The sequence below is a fragment of the Carica papaya genome, chromosome 9 (genome assembly GCF_054855325.1).
Source record: "Carica papaya isolate Zhongbai chromosome 9, ASM5485532v1, whole genome shotgun sequence".
Classification (NCBI taxonomy): domain Eukaryota; kingdom Viridiplantae; phylum Streptophyta; class Magnoliopsida; order Brassicales; family Caricaceae; genus Carica; species Carica papaya.
This window is the reverse complement of record NC_142317.1, coordinates 26,742,183-26,766,061: the sequence shown is the minus strand read 5'-3', so window position 1 is coordinate 26,766,061 and position 23,879 is coordinate 26,742,183. Positions and strand designations below refer to the sequence as shown.

General features: G+C 37.1%; 1 long non-coding RNA gene across 1 annotated transcript; it reads right to left on the bottom strand.

The window, feature by feature from the left end:
• Window positions 1–9,346: 9,346 nt before the first annotated feature.
• Window positions 9,347–11,058, bottom strand: LOC148240227 (uncharacterized). Its single transcript, XR_015816522.1, has 2 exons — window positions 9,700–11,058; window positions 9,347–9,592 (listed from the first exon to the last, which is right to left on the bottom strand). It is a non-coding gene; the product is annotated as an uncharacterized LOC148240227 (long non-coding RNA).
• Between the last annotated feature and the right edge of the window lie 12,821 nt (window positions 11,059–23,879).

Here is a 23,879-nt window from a genome sequence, read left to right as displayed (position 1 = left end):
ATATTTTAGTCACCAAAAAGGAATCTTCATTAAACTTTTGAAACATTTTTTAGTCTCTAGAAAGGAATCTTCTTTAAACTTTTGAAATATTTTTTCAATTTTCTTGAAGCCGTTGACATTGAAACTTCACTTTTTTACAATACAGTCTTTCAATATGTATTAGTATAATTAAATTTTGTTGTTAATCCTAACTTAAGAAATTCAACTAGAACTTAGAATTACAACATTTATTTGGGAATTTACAAAATTAATTCTTGTAGTTGGGTGACATAAAATATAGTATCATTTAGGATTTCACTATAAGTATAAAAAATAGAGCATTTCTCTTGTCTCCATTTGATTAAAATTTTAGTTGTCACACAAAGCTTCATTCTTGGATATGTTCGATTTGGCACTAGCATGATTTGAGCAACTTAAGTTGTGTTTTGGTATTAACCAAAGAACTTTATCGAGGCCATTTCTAATTGGGTTTCTAAAATTGATTAAAATAATTTTTAACTGGACTTACATCTTATATATGTTTTTCATCTATATTTGTGATAGCATAATTTAAATATAAGCCATATTTTGAATGACTCAAATACACATTTTTATACACATTAATATTTTTTAACTAAAAATGTTATTTTATTCTAAAAAATATATTTATCAAAATCCATATCAAATATTCTCTTGTCTGTATAATCATTCCAAAATTCATGTCCAAAGTTAAAAATATAATCCAATCCAATCAAATAAAAAATTGATATCCAAAATTAATTTTATATTTACACTAGGATGCTAATTCTTATTTAACACATTCCAAATATGAAAATGTTAGTCTATAAATAAATCCAATTTTAACTCAACTCAAACATCACAATAATACAAACTGAATAGTTTTATTCGTTTTAAAACATTTAGGTATGTAGAAGACTTCTCTGAGTGCAACACTATTGGTTGTTTTTATTGTCATCAACTCATGTGAGTCTCACTCATTAAATTGAGTATAGAGTACAATTATTTTTTTTAGGAATTCATACTTAGTTCTTATTTGTGTTACGTTATTGAGTTATAATTATAATATTATTGTATTATTTTATTGATTCTCAAATTTTATTAACTATCTGTATGTAGATATCATATTAAAAATCGATGGAAGTTGTTCAAGCGATGAGGATTGTGGCCATGTTAAGTGCTCTTATGGTAACGTTCACTGTAAAAATAATCAATGTCAATGCATTGATGATGCTACTTTTAACAATGACTTTGAAGCTTCACTCTATTCTAAAAGTCCTCCTTCTAGTGGAGAAGGTAGAGGAAGGCATTAGGGCTTCGAATTTATATGTCATATTGATCTCTCTAATGTTATATGCAGTTAAATATTTAAACTAATAAGATTATGTCTTTGTTTGGATCCAATTCTGACTTATGCATGGGCCTAAATGTTTTTACTATTATGAAATCAAAGTTAATTCCATCAACGTGGTTTAAATTTATCAGGTTAACCTACAAAATAACAAAACATAAAAAAGAAGTACACCACATTTGCCCTTTTCATGATGTAAAGTCGAGAATTATTATCTTGTTATTCTTACAACTTATGTTTCATATACGTTTTTATTTTTACTTCTGACCCATTCAAGATATTCTGTTCTTAATTACAAGCCTTTGACACTGCTAAAATTATTAACCAAAAATTATACTAAATTATAAATGAACTAACCTTTAATTTAAATTTTTTATTAATTGAAGTATTATTAAAGTTTGCTACAATATCGTTAAAATGAGAATGACAACTTTTCATTTTTTAATAGATCTAACTATGTTCTTGTGTAGTTTTCGGATTATGTAATTTGGATATATTCTCACCACTTGAATTATAGAAAAGCCATGGACATTATTGACTGTTGTTAACTCCTACACTAACATTTCAACTGTTATTACCAAATGCAAACACATAAGGAAACTATAACTTGTAGTTAGGTAAATACCTATGACGTTTTTTACTCTCTTGTCTTCTTAGTCAGTTGCATGAATAAAGATAATTTGATAGCAAAAACAAGTACTAATAATTTGACTAAATAAAACATAGCAAAAAGCATTACATTGGAACAAGGAAAAAATTACTGTGGAAAGTAATGCGATGTCGAAGGAGCAAATAAAGGAAACACTAACAAACAGAGAGAAAAACAATCATAAAAAATCAAATTCTTTATGATTGTTGAAGTAATAAAATCATTTTTCAGCATCAGAACTTTAATTTCTTTTACCTATGTGTTTTCTCATGATCGTAGAACAAATCTGCATGAGAAAAGTAAATAAACGAAGGAGATGACTTTGGTGGGATAAGGAAAGTGAATAAACCTTTATGGCACGACGGTGAAGAAGTGAAATGAAACAGGAAGAGGACGAGATGATAATGAAGGAAGCTGTAGGATTGCAATATGTTCATAACACGCAGTGGGAGATATAAAAAATTTTAATATGATCTATTTGTGCTTCAAAATTATATTACAGGTTAAAGATCAAATTTAAAATATATATGACAGTGAGTTCTCAAATTAAAATTATTCAAAAACACAAACACTCTATGCGTCTCCACACCAAAACTGACATTTCCTAATCAACTCTTTGATCAATAGAATGTGCGAACAAATTGAATAATATTTATATTAAAAAAATTTCACTAAATTTTAGCAAAAAATAAATTCCCTCAATTTTTTTTTTCTTTTGGTGTGCCTGCAGCTAGGTTTTTTCTTCTCTTCTCTAATTTTTACTATAAAACTCCGCCCATCACTGTGCTAAAATGATTTAAAAACTCTATTTATTTGGGTCTTTGGCTACCTTAAACTTAATTAATTTACACTGTTTAACATTTTTCATGATTCATGATTTTTATTTATTTTTATTTTAAATTAAAAGGAAAAATTATGAAAAAAAATTGAAAAACGGCCAATCGGGAAAAAACTGCCCGCGGGAAAAATCCCACGCGGGTACTGGGTACTATGCGCGCGAGCATGTGGACATAGTGGCACGGTGCGCACGCCCCATCCGCACACCAACACGCACGTCCCCTCCGTGCGCACGCACGCTTGGGACGTGTGCACAGCGCGCACTTCCCCTCCGTGCGCACTTTCCCTTCGCGTGCGTCCTATCGCGTGTAGGCCATTCGTACGTCACCTCGTGCACTGACTAGCATCGCATACTGTGTGCACATTGTCCACACAGTAGGCCTGCACGGATAGGCCCTGTGCGCTTAAGACTTGCATGCAGTAGGCCTGCGCGTGCAGCGCCCAGTGCACTTAGGCCCTGCACGCGCGTTGGGTAGCCCCTACATGCATAGTAATAGGCCTGTGCGCCAACAGGCTAAGTTACAGCGTGCCGGTCAGGCACCGCCACCTCGGGTAGTGCATCACTGCTGCCTTGGGCGACACGCAGCCAATGCCTTTAGTGACGCGCCCCAACTGCCGATGGAGGAGGTCCTCCTCCCTCATTTTTTGTGCCAAAAATCTTTTTTTCCTCTCTCTTCTTCGGATTTCACCACTTGTCACGAATCTAATGGTTCTAAAATTTTATAAATTGCCCCCTTCTCTTCCTTTCCACACTTCTATTTCATCCATTTTCAAAGGTTTAGAGAGAAAGAGAGAGAGATAATAGATCAGTGAGAGAATAAGCAAAAGAAAGGAAAATGGTAAAAAAGAAATTATCGAGGTTTAGTAAAGAATCTAGTATTAATTTCGACATCTTAAGAAGTATTTTTAGATAAGTAAATTTAATATGATTATTATTTTACCTGTTTTGTGTGCCTCTGCATTTAAATGAGTCAAATTGTTCTGGTTTTCAAACATGTTATGTGAACTATAGACACTTGATGAATTTTCATGTAATAAATATAATATGTTATTCGAAATAGTAAAAGTAAAAAGAAAAGAAAAAGAGAAAAGTGGAATGAAGCATGTATGGTCTGAAGTGTATCTGTATTGACATACATATTATATCAAGTGTCTCATTAGGTTTTTTATCTCTGAGGGGTATCTATTCCCCTTGCCCTTCGGGGTATCTATTGCTCCCTCCCCTATCTGGTCTGAAAAGACGTAAGAAGACCGCTATCAGTGGATGACGGCGTACTCTCTGATAAGAGTGGTATTGCACTATCTGTAGAGGTCACTCATGGCTAAGTAACGTCGTGACTATAGATATCTGTTAGGACCACTATAGTTGGTGTGACTGTAGTCATAGATCGTACCATGGTTTGGCCAATCGGATGTGGGCCTTAGCAAATTGTCGTATCTATATCTGTATCTGATCTGATCATTCCACTTATATAGTAGAAAATCTATATCTACCCTCCAAGATGGAATTTTGTAAAAATTTCGCGAAGCATGATACGAAATATATGTGCATTTCATGATTTATTTGATTTTCTCTATTATCTGGCATAATGTATATATGATCTTCTATGCTAACTTACCATTTTTGTATTCAAATAAATGATTTTCATAATGGTGAGATAGGTAAACAAGGAAGTTAAATGGTAAGATAAAATAATAAACTTTTGAAATCATATAATGTTAATTTAATACTATTTTCTTTACTGAGCATATGGAACTCACTCTTTCCATGACCCCCCGCAAATGAGGAACCGCATGCAAACCTACCCTTAGAAGTCTATGAGGATCTTGTGAATCCACAAGTCTGAGTGCATGACTGTTCCCACACTCCAATAAATCCAGTAGCATAGTGAAAGAAGTGGCCCTTATGTTTTGTATTTTGTAGCCAATTTTTGCCTCAATTTATGTATGTATTTGGAACATTATATATTTGTAAGGAATTTGTTATAGTTTTATTTTGCTGTATAAATTTCATCATACACTCGTTTTTCTGAATCTGTATCTGACTCTCATTTGCTTTAATTAGCACTTGGGATGTCACATTTACAATCTTCATTCATAAATATATATATATATATAGGTGGCATGGGTAGTTATAAATTCCTATTTGGACTTTCTTTTTTTTTTTCTTTTCAGCACCCAATTACATATATATATATGTATCCTATATATAAAATCCAAGTCTAATTTCCTGTACTGTCGAAACCAATTTCGACTCCTTTTTTTTCCCTTTTTAATACCCAATTATATATATATATATCTCATATATATATGTTTTTTTTTTATTATTATTATTTAATAAAATAATTTTATAAATCAATTTAATTTTCAAATTAGATTTTATAATAATCTCCATTATTATAATAGCCACACCTATTATATTATTACACTAATAATATAATAACAAAAAATATAAATATTAATTTTTTATTTCTAAAATAGAAAATTTAATTTGTCTTCAATATTAATTATATCCTTTGTGCTAGTAAAGAATATAATAATATTCTATTTAGATTAAAAAATTTATTTATTTGATTAAATTAAATTTTCTAATTTAATTATCAAATAATTAATCCATTTAGCAAAAATCAGAACACTTATTAGTGTGCGACCTCATGGTTCAATACTAAACTGGTAGCAAATTTGTCAAACTAATTTATTAATCAAAGTTTGCGTCTAGCAACACTCCTTAACGACCGGATAACATGAAATGTACGATTATTCTTAATAACCTTATAAAATAATGATGTAATAGTTTCTTCCATCATTGTTGCTCCAGGTTAACCTTAGAATATGGTTTAACTGTCAAATCTCATTAGGTAGCTAACCATGTTTCATGTCAATTATAACTGACTAATAAATGACATAAGAAACTCTTTTCTTCTTTCATTCAATTGTCGTGGTGAAGGTCTTAATTTAGTCGTTATAAGAAATGACAACATAGGACTTAAACTTATTATCAAAGCTGATTGATTCCGTCTTCATAAATTAATAATTCTACAAGTATTTAATCACACTTAATCTCCTTTCAACTATAGTTCTATGACTATAGGTATCCAGAATCAAAGTATGATAAATGACTTGTTAATTACTATAATGATCTCAGGTTAGAGGAAATTCTTATATCTCATCATTTTAAGAGATTATTCTATTAACAGTTTAAGGTAATATTAACTATTAAAAATTCTCAATCGGGTCGGTTCAATGATCATATCTCCATATACATCATCTATATATGTGATTTAGTTCATGAGATCAAATAATTTTTATCTTATGGAGACTATCACATATATATTAATTTTACTGGATCATTAATGTCTTATTTTGATGATCCAATGACTTATAATATTTTAGATTAAATCATAAAAAAATTTACTCTCGTTATCAATATCTCCATCTTAATGTAAAGTCTCTAAATTTAATTAAGAACTTTATCATATAAATTAAACAATAAGATAATAAATATGATAACAAAAATATTATTGTCATATATTAAAATAAATTATCAAATAATAATGTATTCAATATATTATATGAATAATTGGATCTTGGGCATAACAATTATATCCCTAACAGTCTTCCACTTACAGTTGATCCAATTTGTCATGTATTTCATTCCCAACTTCCACTTATGCTTGTCAAACTCCTTTGCACTAAAAGTTTTAATGAATAAGTCAGGTGCATTATCCTTCTCATCAACCTTTTGAATTTTAATGTCCCAATGTTCAATGATTCCTTTAATCAAGTGGTACCTCCACAGAATGTATTTGGATTTTTGATGCGATCTTGGCTCTTTTGCTTGTGGTGGCTCTAGCACTGTCACACAATAGTGAAACTTGACCTTCTATTGAAGGAACCACATCAAGTTCAATTGAGAATTTCTTTATCCAAACAGCCTCCTTAGTAGCTTCACTAGCAGCTATATATTCTGCTTTGGTTACAGAATCAGCTACTGTAGTTTGGTTTGAACTTTTTTAACTCATTGCACCACCATTTAAGATGAACACATGACCAGATGTAAATTTGTTATCATCTTTAACTTAAGAAAAATTTGCATTGGTATAACCTTTAGTTTTAACTCAGATTCTCCACAAATGAGGAATTGGTCTTTAGTTCTTCTCAACTACTTAAGAATGGTCTTTACCACTTTCCAATGTTCCTCACTAGTGATATCAGCTAATCACTCCTAGTGCATAAGCCACATCAGAACGTGTACACGTCGTGGTATACATGATAGCTCCCACGCATTAGCATATGGGACCCTACCCATGTGTTCTCTCTCTTTAGAGTTTTTAGGACAATTCTCTCTACTAAGAGTAATTCTAGTGCCTATCGGTATATAGTCTCTTTTGGAATTTTCTATATTAAACTTCTTCATAATGGTGTCAATGTACATAGATTAGGAAAGTCCAAGCAACTTCTTAGATCTATCTCTATAGATCTTTATTCCCAATATATAAGCTGTTTCTCCCAAGTCTTTCATGGAGAACTGTTCAGATAACCAAATCTTAATATTAAAATGTTGGTATGTCATTCCCAATGAATAATATATCATCAACATACAACACTAAGAAAATAATTGTATTCCCTCTAACCTTTTTGTATAGACAAGATTCCTCTTCGCATCTAACAAAATTAAAATTTTCGATTGTTTTGTTAAAATAAATATTTGAACTCCGAGATGCTTGCTTTAATCCATAAATGGATCTTTGTAGCTTGCATACTTTATTATGATCAGATGGGAAAATGAAATGTTCAGGTTTTTTCATATACACATCCTCTTCCAACTCACCATTTAAGAAAGGTATTTTCACATCCATCTGCCATATTCATAATCATAGTAGACAGTTACAGCAAGTAGAATCCGAATTAATTTGAGCATTGGTACAATGAAAAATGTTTTGTCATAATCGATTATTTTTTTTTTATGATATCCTTTAGCAACAAGACAGGCTTTATAGGTCTCCACCTTTTTTTCTACTCCAATAATTTTCTTAAAAAGTTATTTACAACCAATAAGCTTTATATCCTTCGAAGTTTCAACCAAAGTTCAAACTTTATTGACCTTCATGGATTCCATTTTAGATTCCACGACCTTTATCCATTTCTAATAATTGAAGCTTTGCATAGCCTTTTCATAGGTCTTGGGGTCATAATCATCATGATTAATCTCATTTGATACATTATCTTGCACCATAAGATTCAACCTATCTGGTGCACAATGTTGTCTAGCAGACTTTCTAAGAGGTTCGTGTACAACTTGCTCACCTTATACTAGATTAGATTGCTATTCAATATGATTTTGAACAGGTTCACTAACTGGTTCTTGAACAACATTTGTCTCTTGAACCTCAACTATTAAAGATGACAACTTCCTTGTCATCTTCAAAACATCTAATAAAGGTTTCTTAACTTGTTTCTCATGATCATCTTCTTGTATTGATTCATTAGTTTCTTGAACTTCATCAAGTTCAATTCTTTCATCATGATTTTCTTTTAAAAGAAATTCTCTTTCTAAAAAGGTTTCTCCTCTAGCCACAAACACTTTATGGTCAGATGGGTGATAGAAATAATATCTCATTGTTTCTTTGGGATACCCAATGAATCTGTACTTATCAAATCTTGAGTCAACCTTATCGGTTTGCAATCTCTTAATATAAGTTGGACAACCCCAAACTTTAACATACTTACGGCTTGATTTAAGTCATTTCCATATCTAATATGGTGATGTAGAGATTGACTTAGTGGGTACTCTATTTAGTATTTGCTACACTTTTCAAAGAATATCTCTATAAATTAATTAGAAGATTTGTAAACCCCCATCATTGATCTCACCATATTTAATAAGGTTCGATTTCTTCTTTAGAACACACCATTGTGCTGTGGTATTCTAGGAGGGGCCACTGTGAGAGAATCTCATTTTCTTTCAGATATCCAGTAAAATCATCACTAAGATATTCTTCTCCTTTATCAGATGTTAGTACTTTAATGTTTTTGCCAGTATGTTTCTCAAATTCACTATGGAATCTTTTGAATATTTTAAAAGACTTAAATTTATGTTTCATAAGACACACAAATCCATATCTTGACATATCATCAGTGAAGGTGATAAAGTAAAAATATCTTCTTTAGGCTTGAATTTTCATGAGGCCACAAACATCAATATAATTAGTCCCAATAATTCACAAGCTCTTTCTCCACGTTCAATAAATAGAGATTTGGTCATTTTTCCTTTGAGACAAGATTCACATGTTGGATATGATTCATAATCATATTTGTCAAGGTAATATTCTTTGTACAACTTACTTATTTTTTTCTCTCCAATATGACCAAGCCTGCAATGCCAAAGATATGTATGATTTACTTGATCATCTCTTTTTCTCTTAAAACTAGAAACATGCAAAACTAAATTTTCATTCATATCATGTAAGACATAAATACCATGTTGGAGATAACTAATTGCACATAAATCATCACCATGATAAATAGAGCAAATTTCATTATTCAAAATAATACGAAAACCATGTTAGTCTAAAAAAGATATTGAAATTATGTTAGAAACAAATTTAGGAACGTAATAACAATTCTCCAACAAAAGTATTTTGCTCGTAGGCATTGTAAGAGAAATTGATCCTACAACTAGGGCTGCAACTTTTTACATCATTCCCAACTTGAAGATTAATGTCTCCTTTCTTCAATCTTCTATTAATTTGTAGTCCCTGCAACATATTGTAAATTTTAAAATGACTACTGGTATCTAATATCCATATAAACAGATTAATGGAAGTTAAAGAAATCATGAAAATATTTTTCATTGAGGTCTCACCTTGTTTCTTATCTTTTAGAGACGCAAGATACTCCTTCAAGTTTTTCTTCCAATGCCTTTTCTTTTTCCAGAAGAATCATTCAACATCATATTGGCCAACTTTTCCCTTACCTCTAGGTTTGGTCACACCACCCTTAGGTGCAGTGGGCTTCTTCTTGGGTTTCTTCTTAGCCTTACACTTCTTATTAGAATAGTTGCCAACCAACATGACAGTTCATTTCTTCTTTTCATATGTAATTTGATTCCCGTAATCAATCAACATATTGAGTATCTCATGAAAATCACAATCCATTTTATTCATGTTGAAATTAATAATGAATTATGAAAAGGACTCAGGTAGTGACGCAAGATCAAATCTTGAGAAAGCTCTTTACCCAATGTACACCCTAATTTTTGAAGTTCTTCAATAAAACCAATCATGTTGAAAACATGGGACCCAACTGGAGATTTAGCAGTCAACTTAGATATAAACACGGACTTAAATAGCTAGTATCTAGCTATTATGCTTTGTGCACCATACATCTTCTTAAGATATCAATTACTGCACGGGGATCCATATCCTCGTGTTTCCTCTAGAGTTCAAAGCTCATAGAATTAAGAATAATGCATTTGGCAGTAAGACAATATGTCAAGTATTTCTGAAAATCCTTGACTGCCCTAACATCATCCTCAGGTGGGGTCTCTCTTGTAGGTTTATCGATCATATCAACAAGCTTTCATGTCTGAGAACAATTCTCAAGTTTCGATACCAGTCATCATAATTTGGTTCAACCAAGTTATTGACATCAAGTATGTAACGGCCCCGGAAATTTAAATGAAGATGTATGTATTAAAAATCTCAAATGCAGAAGCGTAATAAAAATTTTGATTAACATCCCTTACACAATAACCAAAAACGTACTCAAAATATGAAAGAATAAGCTAATTAAAAGAGATACTCGAGATAAAAACTATAAATAGAGCTATAAGGTCCTTAGGCGTCTAACTCGCCTTCTTCCTGCGGAACGGGCTCGGGAACCACGTTTTCCTGATCTAAAATAGTTAAGTAAGGAATGAGCTACACTAGTCCAGTAAAGACATCACACTATCTCACTGCCACAGAAGTAAAAGTTGGTAGAAAACAAAAATGACCAATGGAGCATAATTTATAACAAACTCATTTATTAATATAAAAACCTTTATTGTCCACTTACCTTAGTGAGATTCATGAAAATAACCTATGAAAACAATAACATGATAATCATCATAAAATCATATCGATTTTGTAACAGAACACATGTCCTACTTTTGTACTTCAATAATCAGACAATAAATTTCCTCTTTTACCAGCCTACTAGTATCCGTGGGGATCCATAGGGGGTCCCCGCTACACGTGAATCATTATCATTAATAACCTGATTCCAGGGCCGTCCCCATACCCCGTCCGGTATGGGCGCCAAAACCATAAACCTCAATACCCCGTCTGGTATAAGGGTGAAACGGGCCGTCCCCATACCCCGTCCGGTATGGGTGCCAAAACACATAAGGTCTCCATACCCCGCCCGGTATGAGAGACCACATTCCCAGTAGGGTTCCCTACGGACTCGGTCCGTCCACCATCTCCCAGGATATCTAGTCAGGTTGTCCACATTATCCATTTATTAATTTACATAACCTTTTTACCTTTTTCCTTTATCTCAATCATCCAATCATACACAACATGTAAACCAGTAATTGACACCAAACAAGACAACACAGTATCGGGTTCACCATAATACAAACTATAATAAAAGAAACCATGATTCATGCATACGAGACCATAAAATAATTACATCAAACATCATGCTGCATTTAATACTGAAAATTAGATCAAACAACAACTGACCAACAATGTATCAGACTTGGGCTCCATTGGCAACCTTAATCAATTATACATCTATAAAGTCACAAAATACTATTTAATTATTTATTAAGCTTTAATACCGTGATAGGAAATAGGGTGAGGGGTCCTTACTTGTTTCGGGGTCCAAAAACGGCTCTACAATGCGTCTACGGGCTGTCCCTAATTTCCCTGAATTTTTTCCTAAAAAAACTGAAACGCACTAACGGTACCTACATGTGTCCCAAAAAATCCCAAATCAGACCTAGGGCCCCTTTCGACCAATATCGAAATTCTGGCACGGCGGCTCCGCCGACCGCCGCCACCTGCGGCGGCGATCCGCCTCAGGTTGGCCGTTTTCGGCCGTTTCTAGCCGAATTCGGCCAAACTTGTATTGGTCCCTGCGATAAAACAACCCTAGGGCCCTCGGTGGGCCAAAAAATCACGAAAAATCGAGACTTACCGGCGGCGGTGCTCTCGGGTGCGGCGGCTCCCCCGGCGTGAGTCGCGTTTTGATGTTTGGCTCCGATCAACCTGTAGAGGAAAAAACAGTGATCACAGTGGTACAAAATTTGCATCAAACGGAGGCTGGGAAGGGCCTCATCGAGGCAAAAATAGAGGGAAGCCGCGGCGGTGCCGCTGGACTTCAGCGGGGTTTTTCGGCCGATTGGCCGATGGTATGGCTCCGGTTTGGCCATAAACGAATTCAGCATCGAAAAACGAGCAGGGAGAGAAAATTTACCTCGATTAGCAGTCGGAAAATTCTCCGGTGCGGCGGCGGCCGGCTCCTCCAGCGTCTGGTTCTTCTTCTCCTGCGAGGCACTGGCGGCTAGGGTTTTGTGGTCAGGTGTGGATGGGTTTATTTATACCCTTTGCCTTTTAATCTCAACCGTCCATCAAGATTAAATCTGAACCGTCCGATCGCGATTTAATTGGGATTAAATCTGAACCGTCCATGCCTGATTGAATCTGGGCCCTCCGTACGCGTAAGATCTGGGCTGTCCGTGCGCACATTTGATCTGGGTCGTCTGTGCGCACAGGAACAGATCTGGGCCGTCCGATTGCACGCACGCGGATCGCCCACGTGGCTCGTCCCGTGTCAGCGTTTTCTTGCCACGCAATGTGTCCTGGTTGGCCGGGGCTACTGACCAGGCTGCTGATGTGGCACAACTTTCTAAATTGCGTATTGACCCCCAGTTTCTGATTTTCTTTTCAAAAACACCCCCAGAATCTAAATTTTTACCCCTTTTTCCCAATAATAATTTTACCCAATTTTATCATTATTATTATTTTTATTTTTATTAAATTAAATTAAATTAAAATCTAAAAAATTCAAATACAAAAATAAAAAAAATAAAAAAAATAAAAAAAATATATAAAAAAAATATTTTGGGTGTTACAAAGTATGCCACACAGTGATATAACAGATATTTCGAGAAATCTGAAATTAAGAAAAAAATGCAATAGTATAAGAACACATTTATATATATCATAAATAAATGGACTTTTATCTAAATGATATTTTTACTAAATAAATCAAACAATTTTAAGAAATCTATATTTCAATTTAGTGGAATAAAAAAATACTCTATCAATATGAATAAGTCCCTTGGTAATCAAGTCGATTCTCACACATATTTTAAAGGTAGGTATTCTTATCAATTGTATCTCTATACAACTACCATAATTGCTTTATACCAAATCGTTCCTAGCTGTCAGGTTGTTCCTGTTAATATAATTGAGTTCAACCATTATAATAACAAACAATTAATAAAATTTCATGTGGATCGGGATCTAAATCTTGGTTCTCTTGATCTAAAATAGTTAATGAAAGTGTGAGCTATACTACCCCAGTAAGAATGTCACACTACTCACTGATACAGAAATGAAGGTTGGTAAAAATCATAAAAACAACTAATGGAGCTCTTAATTTAAGTAAATTCATTTATTATAAATAAAATCGTTTACTGCATACTTATCGTAGCGAGATTTCAAAAACTGACTCATAGAGACAATAACATAAACAATATCATAATCTCATATTTAATTTGCCAGAACAACAACTTTCTCTTTTATCTGCCTACTGGTATTCATGGGGGTTCATATGGATGTCCCTACTACGTGTGAACCATTATTCAACATTGTCAAATCTCTGGCCATCCCCATACCCTGTCCGATATGAGCGCTAAAGTACCATCTCTCAATACCTCATCCAGTATGAGGGTGAAATGGGTTGTCTCCATACCCTGTCTGCTATGAGCGCCAAAAATATTAATCTTCGATACCCCGTCTGGTATGAGGGTAAAACGGGCCGTCCTCATATTCCGTCCGGTATGAGCGCTAAAAATACCAATTCTCGATACCCCATCCGGTATGAGGCGATGTTCACGGTAGGGTTCCCTATGTACCCGGTCCGTCCACCATCTCTCAAGATATATAGTATGGCTACCATTCATCCATTCACTTAATCAAGCGATTTTCTGTTTACTTTTAATTTTCAGTTTTATAATTTACTGTAAATCATGCAAAACATTCTATACATGAATCAAGTAAACACAATCGAATCATCATACCAATTTCAGTGTATGATCATGCATTCAAAATTATAAAATCAATCAATCAGTTAAAACATGACAAACAGTAATAAATAACGAGTTCTGTCTTCATTAGTAACCTGTAATTAATTATGAATATTTTTTAAATTACGCAAAATACCGTATTATTTATAATTAAACTTCAATTCCATAACAAGAATAAGGTGAGGGATTCTTACTCGAATCGATGTCTGAAACACTAAGGCTTTAGCTATACCTACTGGCGGTCCCTGGATTTTCTGAATTTTCCTTCAGAGGTTAAAACACGCTTTAAGTACCTAAAAATACTCCAAAAAACTCAAAAATCAGTGTTAGAAATCTTTTTTGGAAAATTTTAAAATTCTGGCACAGCAACTCCGCCGCGCTCCAGTGCGGCAGTGGCTTACCTCGAGTTGGCCGCTTTTGGCCAGTCTTGGCCGACTTCTGTTGGTTTTATACTCATCCTTGGGAGAAAACACATTAAGGGGTCTCGGTTGGCCAAAAAAATCAAAAAATAAAAACTCACCGGCAGTAGGATTTTTCGGTGCAGCATCTATGTTGGCTCACCTTCGTAACTGGGTGTTTTTCTTTAGTCAACCTGTAGAAAATAGAATGGTGAATATAATGATGGAAAAATTACACGAAACGAGAATCGGAAAAGGACTCATCGGAGGCAGTTTTTTATTTTTTCCAACGCAGTGCCGCCAGACTTTACCTGCAGTTTTTGGCCTATCCACCGGTCTTTAGCTTCGATTTTGCCATGGGGGTGTTCAAAATTAAATTTTGAGCAATTGGGAGAATTTTTACCTTTTTTGGCAGTCGGAGGTAGCTCCGCCACGTCGGCAAGCAACGATCGACTCCTTTCCCGGTGACTAGTTCTTTTTCTCTAGCAAGAGGGGGGGTTAGTGGCTAAGGTTAGGGTTTGGTGTGAAGTGAGGTTTTTATATCCGTCTCCCTTTAATTTAGGTCATCTATCACGTTTGATCTCAACCATCCGATCATGTTTAATGAGGAAATGAATCTGAACTGTTCATCGTAATTTGATCTGAACCGTACGATCATGTTTAGAGAGGAAACGAATCTAAACCGTTCATCACGTTTGATTGCGACTGTCCGATCGCGCTTGAGGAGGGAACGGATCCGGACCGTCCATGGACGCGGGAACAAATTCAGACCGTCCGATCGCGGGCATACGGATCACTAGCGTGGCCTCCCGCATGGCACCACATCAGCGTGCCTTGCCACACGATGCACTCTAGTTTGTCGGGGCTACTGACTGGGCAGTCCTACATGATGTATTTTTCTTAAATTGTATTTTGAACCCCAATTTTTGATTTTTTTTTAAAATACCCCCAAAATCCAAATTTTCACCTTTTCCTAAAATTGTTTTCAATTTTATCATCCACCTATTTTTTCCTAATTTTTACATTAAATAAAAATTCATAAATTTAAAAATTATATTTTACACATTAATTTTAAATTTTTTTTAAAATTAATTCCGGGTATTACAACTCTCCTCCCTTAAAAGAAATTTGATCCATCAAATTTGTCTCTCTCCCACTCAATCAAATAGTTGAGGATACTAGGCTCTGAAGTTTGATTCTAGCTCTCATGTGGCCTCTCACTGTTTGTGATTCTCCCATAGGACTTTAATGAATGGAATTTTCTAGTTGCGGAGTATTCTACTCTTTCAGTTCATAATACCGACTAGTACCTTCTCGTAAGACAAATCCTCCTTGAGTGTAAGGGGCTCGTGGGCCAAAATGTGAGAGGGGTCTAGGTTGTACTTGCATAGCATGGACATATGAAACACATTATGGACCCTGTATAGTTCTGGAGGCAGTGCTAGTCTGTAGGCGGCGGTGCCAATTCTGTCTAAGATTTCAAATGGCCTAATAAATCGGGGATTTAGTTTCCCTATCTTGCCAAACCTACTAATTCCTTTGAAATATATGACCTTAAGAAACACTTGATCACCTTTCTCAAATTCCAAATCCTTCATCTGGGTATCCGCATAACTCTTCTGTCTGCTCTGAGCCGTCTAGATGTTCTTTTTAACCTTAACTATTTTGGCTGTAGTCTCCTCCACAAGATCTGGACCGTACAATCTTCTATCACCCACCTCTTCCCAACAGATCGACGATCTGCATGGGTGGTCATACAACACCTCATACGGAGCCATACCAATACTTGCTTGGTAGTTGTTATTGTAGGTGAACTCTATTAGGGATAAATGATCATCCCAATGACCCTCAAAGTTAAGAACACAAGCTTGGAGTATATCTTCTAGTGTGCTGATCGTCCTTTCTGATTGTCCATCAGTCTGGGGTTGGAATACAGTACTAAAGGATAGTTTTGTTTCCATGGCTTACTGAAAACTAGACTAGAAACGAGAAGTGAACCTGGGGTCCCTATTGGATACTACTGTCACTAACACTCTATGTAATCTGACTATCTCCCAGATATACGTTCTTACTAGCTTATCCAAGGGGTCGGTCATCTTTATGGCCAAGAAATGGAAAGACTTGGTGAGCCGGTCAACAATTACCCAAATAGCATCATGTCTCGAGCGTGCCCTAGGCAATCTTATCATAAAATTCATTGTGATATGTTCCCACTTCTACTCCAGAATTGGTAATGACTGAAGAAGCCCACCTGGGCGTTGATGCTATACCTTGACCTGCTGACATACCAAATACTTAGAAATAAAGTCGGCCACATCTCTTTTCATCTTGTTCCACTAAAATCGGGGTCGTATATTTAGATATATCTTAGTGCTTCCGGTATGCATGACAAAATTTGAGCAATGAGCCTCTGTCATGATGTCTTTTTTTAGCTCACTATCACTTGGAACACACATCCTATCCTAAAATCTAAGTAACCCATTGGCAGATACTCGAAATTCTGAATTTATTCCATGTTCTGCATCTTTTTTTAGGGCTGTTAAGGTGGAATCGACGGATTGGGCTTTCTTTATTCTCTGAATCAACTCAAGTTGAACATTTAGGTGGGCAAAGCATGTAACTCTCTTCAGGTCCTGAAGTTGTACTCATTGTGCGGCCATTATTATCCTACATTCTGAAACCATCAAGTGAGCTAATATACCTGCATTTTTTTATGCTGAGTGCATCGGGGTACCACGTTGCTCTTACCCGGATGATGCAAGATGTTGCAATCATAGTCCTTGAGGAGTTATATCCATCTTCTCTAACGAATGTTGAGATCCTTTTGAGTGTATATATGTTTCAAGCTCTTATGGTCAGTATAGATCTGAAAGGTCTCCCCATACAAGTAATGGCACCAAGTCTTCAAGACGTGGATAATCACGGCAACTTCTAAGTCATGGGTGTGGTAGTTTTTCTCATGACTCTTCAACTGCCTGGACCCATAGGTTATGACTTTCCCATGCTGCATCAGAATACAATCCAACCTTAGATAGGAGGCATCACTATAAACTGTATATCCACCTATCCTGCTCAGCAAGGCCAACACAGGTGCAGTAGTCAACCGTTTCTTTAATTCTGAAAAACTCCTTTCACAGTCCTCGTTCCACTCAAACTTGATGTTCTTCTTTGTGAGCCGAGTCAAAAGAGCAGGTAGGCTAGAAAATTCTTCCACAAACCTATAGTAATAACCTGTCATCCCTATAAAGCTACGAATCTCCTTGATCGAGGTTAATTTTTTTCAGTCAAGCACTACCTCAACTTTTTTGGGGTTCACTGATACTCCATCCCTTGATATGATGTGCCCTAGAAAGGTAGTCTCCTTGAGCCAGAACCCACACTTACTCAACTTTGCATACAACTTCTTTTTTCTAAGAACCAACAAAATCTGAGTCAGATGGTTAGCGTGTTCCTCTCTACTTTTTTAATAGACTAGGATATCATCGATGAATACAATGACGAATTGATCCATAAATTATCTGAAAATCCTATTCATCAAATCCATGAAGATAGCTGGTGCATTGGTTAGTCCAAATAGCATGACTAGGAACTCATAATGCTTGTACCTAGTTCGAAAAATTGTTTTAGGAATGTCTTCTGTCTTGATCTTTACCTAATGGTAACCTAAACGTAGGTCTATTTTGGAGAAGACCTGGGCACCCTACAATTGATCAAAAAGGTCATCGATCCTGGGACCTGTGGGTTATGGGCCCACCACACTTCAGCTGCTTAGTGTTTCATACATCGATTCGAGTAAGAATCTCTCACCTTATTCTCTATTATAGAATTAAAGTTTAATTATAAATAATATGGTATTTTTTGTAATTTAAAAAATATCCATAATTAATTACATGTTACTAATGGAGCCGAAACTGGTTATTTATTACTGTTTATCATGTTTTAATTGATTGATTAATTTTACAGTTTCGAATGCATGATCATACACTAGAATTAATATGATGATTCGATTGTATTTCCTTTATGGATGTATACCTTATTTTGCGTGATTTACAGTAAATTGTGAAACTAGAAATTAAAAGTAAATGGAAAATCGCTTGATTAAATGAATGGATAAATGGTAGCCTTACTGAATATCCTGAGAGATGGTGGACGGACCGGGTACATAGAGAACCCTATTATCTTTAATTATAAGTTAAACTCTCATGATTCCCTAATTAGTATAACATTTACAATAACACAAGATAAATTATGATATGATTATTTTTCTTGGTTTATGATATAGTACTATACACTTTTCACAATCATAATTGCAAATGTAGTTACCTCACAGACACTTAGACTTTATAATTTCATGGTACTATGTCGTTTAATCTCTATCAAGGAGGACAATAATGATCTCTATTATCTACATGGACCCGGTCACAATAACAACATAAGAGTACGATACGTGCTTGAAGGACCTAATAATAATACGTTACAGAGGATTTTTCCATTCATGGAAGGGGTCACCTATTGTTGATAATCGTGACAAACGCTGTAACACCCAAAAAAATTTTTTTTTTTTTATTTTGGATATTGGAACCTTTTTTTTTTTTTTTAATGGTTAATTTATTTTGTAATAATTATGTGTTTAACTTAATTTAATTTAATTTAATAGAAATAAAATTATTAATAATGATAAAATAGGGTAAAATTATTTTTGGGATTTAATTGAAATTGATTTTGGGAAAGAGGGGTGAAAATTTGGATTCTGGGGGTGTTTTTAAAAAGAAAATCAGAAATCAAGGGGCCAAAATGCAATTTAGGAAAGTTGCGCAACGTCAGCAGCCCAGTCAGCGGCCCCGACCAACCAGAACACGCCGCGTGGCAAGGAAGCTAACGCGGAAGACCACGCGGATGGAGCCACGTGAGCGATCCGCGTGCACTCGATCGAATGGTCTAGATCTCATGCGTGCGGACGGCCCAGATTGAATCACACACAGACGGTCCAGATCGCATCGCGATGGACGGCCCAGATTTATTCTATTTTAATCGCGATCGGATGGCCCAGATTAAAATGTGATGGACGGCTGAGATTAAAAGGGAGAAGTTATAAATAACCTCACCCACACTCGACCCCAAACCCTAGCCGCTAGTGCCTCACCGGAGAAGAAGAACCAGACGACGGAGGAGCTGGTCGTCGCCACCCGCCACCGCACCGGAGGGTTTTCCGATCGTCAAATGAGGTAAAATTTCTCTCCTTCGCTCGTTTTTCGATGCTGAATCCTCCTATGGCCAAATCGGAGCCAAACCACCGGCCAATCGGCCGAAAAACACTGCCGAAGTCCAGCGGCATCGTCGCGACTTCTCTCAGTTTTTGCCTCCGATGAGGCCCTTTCCGGCTCCTATTCGATGTAATTTTTACACCACTGTGATCACCGTCCTTTTCTCTACAGGTTGACCGGAACAAAACATCAAACCACGACTCGCGCCGGAGAAGCCGCCGCACCCGAGAGCACCGCCGCCGGTAAGTCTCGATTTTTTGTGATTTTTTGGCCCACCGAGGGCCCTAGGGTTGTTTTATCACAGGAACCAATGCAAGTTTGGCCGAATTCGGCCAAAAACGGCCAACCCGAGGCAGATTGCCGCCGCGGGCGGCAGTACCGTCGCCGGAGCACGGCGAAGCCGCCGTGCCGAAATTCCGATATTGGCTAAAAGGGGCCCTAGGTCTGATTTGGGATTTTCTGGGACACGTGCAGGTACCGGTAGTGCATTTTAGTTTCCCAGGAAAAATTCAAAAAATTTAGGGACAGCCCGTAGGCGCACTACAGAGCCGATCTCAGACCCCGAAAGGTAAGAATCTCTCACCCTATTTCCTATCACAGCATTAAAGGCTAATAAATGATAAAACGGTATTTTATGACTTTATAGATATGTATAATTGATTGAGGTTGCCAATGGAGCCCGAATCTGATATATTGTCGGTCAGTTGTTGTTTGATCTATTTTTCAGTATTAAATGCAGTATGGTATTGATGTATTTATTTTATGGTTTCGTATGCATGAATCACTGTTTACTTCATTATGGCTTGATTTTGTGAATCCGATGATATGCCTGCCTTGTTGGATGCTCGTTACTGGTTTAAATATTCATGATTATATGAGAAACAGAAAACTAAGAAAAAAATAGAAAAGGTATGTAAATTGAATGATTTTATGATGGTTATAATGCTATTGTCTTCATATGTTATTTTAACAAATCTCACCGAGGTAAGTGGACAGTAAAATTTTTTATTATCAATAAATGAGTTGTTATAAATTATGCTCCATTAGTTGTTTTTGTTTTATACCAAATTTTACTTCTGTGGCAGTGAGATAATGTGATGTCTTTACTGGGCTAGTGTAGCTCATTCCTTATTTAACCATTTCAGATCAGGAAGACGTGGTTCCCGAGCTCGTTCCATAGGAAGACGGCGAGTTAGACGTCTAGAGACTTTATAGTTCTGTTTATAGTTTTTTATTTCGAGTATTTCTTTTAATCAGCTTATTCTTTCACATGTTGGATACGTTTTTTGTTATTGTGTAAGGGATATTAATCAAAATTGTTATTACGCCTCCGCATTTAAGATTTTTTTACATACATACACCTTCATTTAAATTTCCGAGGACGTTACAGTTGGTATCAGAGCCGTGTTCCTCGGACTCATCCCTTACACAATAATGCTTAAAGAAATACCCACCGATAAATCGTTACTCAACTCTTCCATGTGAAATGCAGGTGCAAAGAAATGAGGAGAGGAAGACCCCCACTAAACCGAGCAACCCGGGATGATTCGCTTCGGGAAGATGTGGACAGAATATTCGAGATGTTGGAAAGGATCATGGCCGCCAAGCAAGGTCGAGAGAAGAGAAGGGAGTTACCTGAACCTCCCCCACTACCATGGGTTGAGCCATCGCTACAGCAAGCAGATCCCGAGCCACCCCGGCACGAGCCTGCTCCACCACAGCACCACCTGGCACCACCGCCGCAATATAAACCAGTGCCCCAGCCACCGTACTGCCCGGCACTGCCACAGTACAATCCGGTGCCCCTACCATATCAGCAGGTGCCACCACAGGGCCCCCCAATCTATCCCTAGCCGGGCCCAATCCCTCTTCCACGGGACCCAGCTCCTTCTTTGATCGACCCGGGCTACATAGAGAGATACAGGAGACTAAACTCTTCCACTTTTGCAGGGGGATCCTCTTTTGAAGATGCCCAGTACTGGTCGGCGGAGACTGAGAGAGCTTTCAAGACCTTGGGAGTGGTTCCTGAGCAGAGAGCTACCCTTGCTTCCTACATACTGGTAGGGGAAGCAGGCCACCCTGCCTACACCAGCCACCTGGGAGCAGTTCTTAGCGGCCTTCCATGTGGAGTACCTCCCTGAGCACATCCGACACCTAAAGGAGATGGAGTTTGTTCAGCTGGTTTAGGAAAATATAACGGTATCGGAATATGCTAGTAAGTTCCTAGAGCTGGGCCGATACTCCCCGAAGACATTTATGGATGAAGGCAGGAAGGCCAGGAGATTCCAGTGGGGCCTCCACCCAGAAATCAAGCAATACTTATTGGTACTGGAGCTCAAGACATACTCAGCCGTCCTAGCAAAGGCACAGATTATGGAGAGGAATTTCAACACCCGTCCTCAGTCAGAAGGGAGTCACCGGCCCTCAGCTCCACCCCGCAGACCAGCACCCACTGCGTCGGTCCAACCAAATAAGAAGCCCAAACCAGTGGTCTAGGCCCTACCTCAGGCTCCAAGGGCAGCACGTGGAAAGATCTGCCAGCACTGTGGCAGAGATCACAGGTACCGACCATGCTACCGTCTCAACAACACCTATCGCATATGTGGCAGCGCCCAGCACTATACGAGAGAGTGCTCAAGGAACTAGAACTAAGGAAGACCTCCTTTTCAGGGCAGGGTTTATAACCTTACCCAGTAGGATGCCGACGCCGACCCAGACGTGGTATAGGGCAAGCCCAAGAAGGAAATTGATATCCAAGAGATTCCGGTAGTCCGAGACTTTTCAGATGTGTTTCTGGACGAACTACCCGGACTGCTAGTGGACAGGAAAATCAAGTTCACTATAGACTTACAGCCAGGCACCCAGCCCATTTCAGTTGCTCCTTACCGCATGAGCCGCATTGAGATGGAAGAGCTGAGGAAACAGATCACTGAATTGCAAGACAGTGATTTTATTAGACACAGTGTGTCCCCTTGGGGTGCCGGAGTCACTTTTGTAAGGAAGAGAGATGGAACGTTGAGACTGTGCATTGATTACAGAGGATTGAACAAGGTTAGGATCAAGAATAAATATTCCCTTCCCAGAATCGATGACCTCTTCGATCAGCTGCAGGGTGCACAAGTCTTCTCTAAAATAGACTTGCGATCAAGTTACCATCAGGTGAAGATAAGAACAGAAGACATCCCCAAGATGGCCTTTCGAACCAGGTACGAACACTATGAGTTCCTGGTCATGCCATTTGGGCTAACCAATGCCCCGGCAATCTTTATGGATCTAATGAACAGAGTCTTCAAAGAGTTCTTAGATCAATTTGTTATCGTGTTCATTGATGACATCTTAGTCTACTCAAAAAGTAGAGAAGAATATGTTCACCATCTTGCCCAAGTTTTGCTGGTCCTTAGAAACAAGAAGTTATATGCAAAGTTGAGTAAGTGTGGATTCTGGCTTGAGCAGACCGCCTTCCTAGGACACATCATATCGAAGGAAGGAGTATCAGTGAATCCCGAAAAGGTTGAAGCGGTACTTGACTGGGAGAAGTTGACATCAGTTAAGGAAATCCGGAGTTTCCTGGGGATGGCAGGTTATTACCGCAGGTTTGTTGAAGGATTCTCCAGCCTAGCAGCTCCTCTAACCCGACTCACAAAGAAGAATGCCAAATTTGAGTGGAATGAGGACTGCGAAAGAAGTTTTTTAGAATTAAAAAAGCGGCTGACTACTGCACCCGTACTGGCCTTACCAAGTGGATCGGGGGAATATACAGTTTATAGTGATGCCTCCTATCTAGGCCTGGGATGTGTCCTGATGCAGCATGGAAAGGTCATAGCATATGGGTCCAGGCAGTTAAAGAATCATGAGAAAAATTATCCCACCCATGACTTGGAGCTTGACGCAATTATACACGTCTTGAAGACCTGGCGCCACTACTTATACGGAGAGACCTTACAGATCTATACTGATCATAAGAGTTTGAAACACATATTCACTCAGAAGGATCTCAACATACGTCAGAGAAGGTGGATGGAACTCCTTAAAGACTATGATTGTGATATCTTATACCATCCAGGTAAGGGCAACGTGGTAG